Below are 7,733 nucleotides of genomic sequence, written 5' to 3'. Positions count from 1 at the left end.
GATAAGGTTTCAAAAATACAACTCTCTAATCAAATGAAAAAAAAAATCTCTTGACAAAAATTCTCCTTCAAAAAATACAAATAAATAATGTGTATATATGTTTATATATCATAATATGCATACCTAATGCTTTAAGCCAGTTGTTTATGAACAAAAACTTTGCTTGGCTTTTCACCAATTCACCAGTTCCATAACATTTTGCAGTTCATACCTGTTTATACGTGTAACACCTAATCATCATCATAGTAATACAGGTGGCAACAATGATGATCAATTAAAATTCATCGAAATTGGCCTTCCAAAAACACAAAAGTTTCTTTCTAAAGAAAAAACTTAAACTTAAAACAGAAATAATTTTTTCTTGAAGATACCAACTGAGCTGTTTGTGTAAGTGTATGTAAACATGAATATCGCGAGCTGCTCTGTGTAGTCTATAGAGGCTATGTGTTAATGTTGTAACCACTAATTAGGTGTTATCTCACAGCTTTTAGACAGAGAGCGAGATCGTTCCACCCACCACCTGACATCGCTCGAGCTGATATGAAGTACATCCTTTGCACTCTTCCAGAAACATGCACAATTATACCAGTCACGCACTCCTCTTCCGCCTGTCACATACAGCACATTCCTGACCTACTAATTACCGTACAAGTCTAATCTCCCAGCTATTAAGCCTTAATGTTAACATCGATTTGGTGAACTGACAAGTGCTGCGAGAACCTTTTGTCAACATCTCACGCTGTCATTTTGATTTGGCCTCTTGGGAGGGATTCTCCATTTAACCCAGTCTAAAGCACACATTGTCTTCACCAAATAAATTACCATGCATTGTGCCAGTTTGAACAGTGCAACCTGTCAAAATGACATGATAAGTAACGTTTAGATTTCGGATTTTAAATCTTTAAATTCAAGGCCCGCATTGGTAGAACAATGAATCTTTATTAATTCAATGATTCAAAGTGCAGAGGTTTAGATTGGAAAGGTAATGTAAGCGAAAGTAGGATTTGTAATGCATGAGAATGACGGAAATGCAACAATTCTCACACCTTCAATCCTTTAGGGTTCTGTAAACACTATTTCTCTTATGAAAGACGTGTTGCCTTTGATAAGATGGTATTCATCAAGCCACAGCTGTGGAGCTTTTTCCTGTTGATTCATTTTTTTCAGACTTCATCTCTATAAAAAGCCACACAGCAGGGCACTGCCACGTTGTGACACAGTCAATCACATTTTCTTGAGGAAAAGCAATTTCCACACCATTATCCACAGGTTTCATTGGTTTCTGCTTTACATGAAAGTTAATTACTTTAAAATTATGTTTGTTCTTTCAAAAAATGGAATAACTTAAGTGATTACTTTGGTAGTTGTGAATGAGAGAATAGGGTATAGTAACAAGTTTATGTTACTATATTATGTTGTTTTTATATACTGCATTGAATATGTACATTGTATTACAAAATATATAGGTGGCTCGAGTTTAATATATCAATATACTTTCTGTAAGGCAGCACTGTTTATATCAACATAGACTGATTTTACGACACATTACATTGGCGGCACTGAATGTAAACAATGCCACTGAACTGAACAAAACTCGTAAATTTAGCTGATTATTGCTGCTGAAAATGGTCAATTGTTGTCATGTTTTAAGCTGTACAAATTGGTCGGTCTACAGTACCATAGACTGCCAAAAGTTATAACAAATCAAGTAGAAGAGTGCAAAAAAATGCCTGAGGAACAAAAGGGGTTTGTGACAGAGCTGCACGATTCTGAATAAAATGAGAATCACAATTTTTTTTTGCTTAGAATGAAGATCATGATTCTCTCATGATTCTGGAGAACTTTTTTATTTTAAAGATTTACCCCTGAACATCAGGTTATCAAACAGCAGTAAAATAGCCGTAAAATAAACTTTGCTTTAAATTTAAGGAAATGTCATTTAAAATAATGTAATAGTGTAAAGAAAAAAAATCACCATTAAACATTAAAAAATAAAGACAGAAAGCTATTATGTCAGAGTAAAGCGATTTAAAGATTCTTTGCTAGAAACACCTATCAATATTTTATAGTTGTCACCGTCCACTTTGTGGGATGCCCAAGTTTACTTCACCATTTTACAAATAAATCCAAATCTAATCACTCTATATCGGTTTAAGGCTCCTAAATAGATATTTGACATTTTTTGTGTTACAAATTATGTAGGAAAAATAATTTATGACAAGAGTACACCTCAAAAATCTACTTCATAACAGGAGTTCTGACCTTTTTCACAAACAGACTTCCTTGCCTTTTTCCCTATTACACTTTAGAAATCATAAGTAATTATATATCAGATGAAAACTTAAAATTTCAAAATTCATCCTTTGAAAGCCATATTAAAATCAGACATTGCATTAACATGGAAAATGTACATCAAAATCATATTACAAAATGTGTTTGTCCATGAATTATAAAGATTTAAGTTTTAATTCTACATTTTCACGTCTCTGTTCAAAAATGGGAGTAACAGTTAAGGGGTTAATGGATCGTCATGCTCATATATGGTTCCATTGCTCTGCTGCATAAATCTGGCACGATCAAAGTACTACTCTTTAACATTCAAAGTGCAAATAGAGACCGAATTTTTCAAGCATGATACAGTGTTATTATAGCCCACATACTAATAACAGCCTAGATATTTTATGTAGCCTAATTTGCGTGCATTGGGGAGTCGCTCTTTAAACGCGGGGTATTCAAATTCCTTTTGAATGCGCGTGCGTGTTTTACTTTTGGTTTCGTTTTAACTATCGCGCAAAACTCTTGGCGGCGCTGAGCGTGCATTATACAATACAAGAGATTACTTTAACAAAACCATTTGAAAGTGGGAATACACAAACAGGATTTTGAAAAGCGTGTCCAAAGTGGAAATTACGCCCATCAGTTATCATCTGATGTGAATGAATGCCATTGTACAGTACATTGAGACAGAGGCGCCATGAATTGCATCTGACAGAATGTGCGCTGTAGCACTAAATATAATATATTTATTCCAAAGCAGATTGTAAAGACATTTTAATTGTCCAACATCAAAAATCGTCATATCACACACCAGTAATTGCAATGCAGTTTGTGCAGATCCTGAACAGAGTTTTTTTGAGAGAAAAAAACCGTCTGGTTCCTAGTTCAGCGGAGCGCACTGTCAGAGACAGGGAGCGATTGACGGCTAATATCTCAAAACTTTATTAAATGTAATAAAGTAAAGATGAAGTTTAAATGGTTATGTAATGTTGGAGAGAACAGCGAACCTGTCACTGCATCGGCTCACAGCAGTCTGTGCAGTAATTAGGCTAGCCAAAGTTTTGTAAAATATAAATAAAATGTAATTGGCTGAATGGTATAAATGCTGGATTAAGATCGTGTGGGGGATCGAATCGAGATTAATTTAACGATTAATTGTGCAGCTAGTTTGTGGTTGACCAAACCGAACCAACATTTGTGTTTGTTCTTATCATTTCCATTCAGGTAGGTGAAATAGTAAGCTAATATCTTAATTAAGACTGCTTGTATATCTTCACCACCTATTAACTTTAGTTTGTCAAAATATTGCACCCTTTCCTGCTTACTAAGTCCTTCTCTATATGATTTAGCAGCTTCCACATGTTTTTTCCTGTGGTTTAGACAGCATAAATTAGCAGAACAACGTATTCAGTAGTGCAATCCATGCTGTTTACATATGATTATCGCCAATATGGCCGTGCATCCGGATATCTGACCAAATTGTGACCCAAGTTCAAACCCTCTACATTGTGATTTAATATGAGACGAGCATATTTGAAAAATAGCAGAGGACATGGAGTGAGCTACTGCGGAAAAGTGTGTAAGTGTGTCCTAAACAGAGACATGGTTTATATTTAATGTTTTAAAATAACTAGTAAAATATAGTTAAAACATAAGGTTATAGTTATGACAGATGCTATGACAAAAAGGCAGCGTGTGCTGCTAACACCTACTTGCGCAGTTTAATGTGTTAGAGATGTGGTGATTTCCCTCAATAAACTTACATGTCACAGGCATATTCTCTATCTGTAAATGTTATAAAGTCATGGAAATACTTCCATTTTGTTGTCGGGAGTGGATGAGCCTTCTATACGCGAGTCTCCGCTTCTTTGGCTAAACTTAACAGACGTCAGTGAGCGATCGCTGTCGCGCGCATGCGCGCCAAACATACTGTGCGCAATTCTGACTAAAACATTTGTTAAAATATTTGTAGATGGACAACAAATAAATGTGCCATATGTACAATTTTAAACCTACAAGTAAGTGTATTTTTATGATAGCAGTAACTGTAAAGTATAAAATAGTCTGTGCTTTTGTTTTTATTTATTTTCAATTTTAGTTTAGTGAGTTTAACTTCAGTTTTAAAAGCATTATTTTTGTATTAAGATTGTAATCATACAATTTTAGAATGTAATGTGATTTTTTATTTTTTTTTTGGCACAACACTGTGCTGAGATAAGCTGGTTCATTAGCCAAAACAACCAGAAAAATAACTGCAAAACATGCCAAAAAAAAAAAAAAAAAAAAAAAACTGTCTGAGGAAAGAAAGGTGTTTGTGGTTGGCCAAACTGAACCAAGGCAACAACATTTCTTAACAACATTTGTGTTTGTTCTTATCATTTAAGGTAAGTGAAATATTAGGCGAATATATCTTAATTAATTTAATACTGCTTGTATGTATCTTTGCCACCTATTAACTTTAGTTTGTCAAAATATTGCGCCTTTTCCTGTTTACTAAGCCCTTCTCTATATGATTTAGCAGCATAAATTAACAGCTTATTCAGTAGTACATTAACCATGCAATGACAACACTGTGCTGTCCATTTTCTTATTGCTATATTGAGTATTATTTGCAGTGTACTTCAGCATCTTTGATAGTAGATAGATACACAGTGCTAAAAGCTGTTTTTGCCGTTGCTGTGCATTACATCTTGGTTTTCCAAAGATGATGCATGCATGCTGTAACTGACCAAACCGTGATGTAACCCTCTATAGCTCGGCGGAAGCCAAACCCATAAAATTTACAAAAGCCTGTGCCCGTGCTTACGTGAAAAAAGGTCTTGTATATGTTGAGTTTTGTCAAGTCAAGCACTTATTTTTCTTTAGAAAATGGCCTTATATTTTCTAGAGCAGAGAAATATTTTACATTTTCACTTCCAATTAATATTATCTGTTAGAAAAATGAAATTACATTCAATTATTTCCTTTACAAACTGGTGTCCTTGACTAAGGAGTGTATGGTTAAAAAAAACCCAGCTCAGCTAAAAATGAAAACTTTCCTTCCAAGGCTATATGCTGCTATATTTTCTGTGGAACACAAAAGTAGACATTTTTGAGCAATCGTTACACAGCTTTTGCTATATAATGATGGTTCACAGGGCTGTCATGCTCCTAAAAGGGCTAAAAACACTATAGAAGGACAATCAAAATTCAAAAATGACGCCTCTTGTGGAGTGCTGTAGGGGGTCGTGTTACACAAAGCAAAGTAATATCAGAAAGCCCAGCCGGTTCTAAATTGTGCGGTCACAATGCAGACTATTGCACTGTAATGATGGGTGTTAAGGAACGGAAGAAAGACCTTCCTCCTACTCTCATGCATTATGCTATCAGACACAAAGGGCAAGAGCACGTCCAGCATTTTTAAACGAGAACACAAAGATGAAAGCCTGTATTCTGCAGTGTGTGGGTGCTTTCCTTCTGATCATTATAGTTTAAAGCCACGGGCTCCACTCCGCCGATAAGGAATGTTGCCTTAAAATACACCTACGAGTAAGTAACACATTCAATGAGAAATAAAATACAGAAGTAGGTAAACTAAAAAAAAAACGCAGTTTTCTGTTATAACAGTAAGTGAGCCTAACATCTGCATCACAGCAACACACTTAAAAAATAAAAATAACAGTTATTTTTAGCATTGAAGTAAGAATCTTTAATATCCATGGAAACTTTTCATTGCACAGAAGGGTCTTTAATGTGAAAAAAAAAGATTATTAAAATGTTTTTAACTCCAAGAATTTCACTTAAAAGTTTTTTGGGGAACCCAAAAACTTTTGTACAATCAAAAATTATGAGTACAGAGTCTATAGACATCTTACCATTTTTCTATGATGATATATTCTGTACAGTTGTTGACTGCCACACCATTATTGAAGTAGATTTTTCTCACTAGTCTACTATCGTGGTATAATCAATTTCAGGTCAGTTTAAGTGTGGTTTCTCACTTTACACAGTCTCTGTCAGTTTAGGTAAGTTGTTCTTTGGCCAAAATAGAGCTAAAAAATCTGGACAAAGTCAAATGTTGCTTCAAAGAAAAAGTACACCGCTGTCTAGTGCCAGCAGGGGGCGCACTTTAGCTGTCATTATGAATCAACTGTAAAACTGTCAGCCAATCTGACATTCTGTATGAGTTTCTATCCTCCCACCCACAACTACACGCAGACTGATGCCGCGTTCCAGGCAACCCGTTACTTTTCCAACCTTCTACCCGTGAAAGTGCATCCGAACGGCAGTCAAACCCGTGAATTCCCGCTCGTGAACTCGTACTAGATCGATGTACTCCCAGTTCCGAGTTCTGACGTGACATAGCTCGCAAAACCACTATGGCAGCACCTGCGGGCGCGGTGTTTGTGCAAGTGGTACACAGTGAAAAAATAGACTTTGGGACAATATAATGTTGCAAACAAATTAATAATAATGTAATAATAATAAATGCGCTCAGGCAGTTTGGGGTGACTTGCCTGGAACGCTACAAAGTCGTGAGTCGTGATTTGAAGTGAATTACGAGTTTAAAAACCTGCCTGGAACGCATGAGCTCAAACTCATTGAAATTCATCTGATACCGGAAGCGCATTCTGTCAAACTTAATAACTGATGCTCGATAACTTATGCAGGCGTATAAAAAAATTTCAATTTGGATTTTTCAGCTCAAGGATTTAATTCAATTTAAATTCGAACTTCGACTTGGAATGACATTATACACTGCCTCAGTTGTTTGCAATAACTAACAATTTGTAAGCTGCTTGAATTGCACACACACAATTTTTCCTCCAGGCATTCAGTCCTTAAAGAGATAGCTCACCAATTCTGTCATCGTTCACTTATCCTTATGTTAATTCAAATCTGTGCGCCATCTCATTCTTCCATGGAACAAAAACGTAAAAAATGTGCATGTTAATTATAATAGTAGGCTATATTATAACCAAGTGCCTTCAAGCCCCCATAAAACAAAAAGTCCCATAAAAATGGTCCATACGACTTCTGAGGCCACATCTTAGCTTCAAAGCATAATTAAATATTGTTTGATTTTACGATGCTACATTAATTGGCCATATTTGCACTGAAAGTAAACAATGCCACTGAATTGCAGCTGAAAATGATCCATTATTGTCATGTTTTGGGCTGTTCTAACTGGTCAGACCTGGAAAAAACATTTAAAGTATTATAGATTACAAAAAGTTACAGTGGTGTGAAAAAGTGTTGCCCCCCTTCCTGTTTTTTTGTTGTTGTTTGCATGTTTGTCACACTGAAATGTTTCAGATCATCAAACAAAATTAAATATTAAAGATAACAAGTAAACACAACATGCAGTTTTTGAACGAAGTTTTTTTATTATGAAGTGAAACCAAAATTCAAACCCACATGGCCCTATATGAAATTGTTTACCCCCTAAAATTAATAACTGGTTGGGCCACCCTTAG

The sequence above is a fragment of the Garra rufa genome, chromosome 9 (genome assembly GCF_049309525.1).
Source record: "Garra rufa chromosome 9, GarRuf1.0, whole genome shotgun sequence".
NCBI lineage: Eukaryota > Metazoa > Chordata > Actinopteri > Cypriniformes > Cyprinidae > Garra > Garra rufa.
This window is presented reverse-complemented; position numbering follows the sequence as displayed.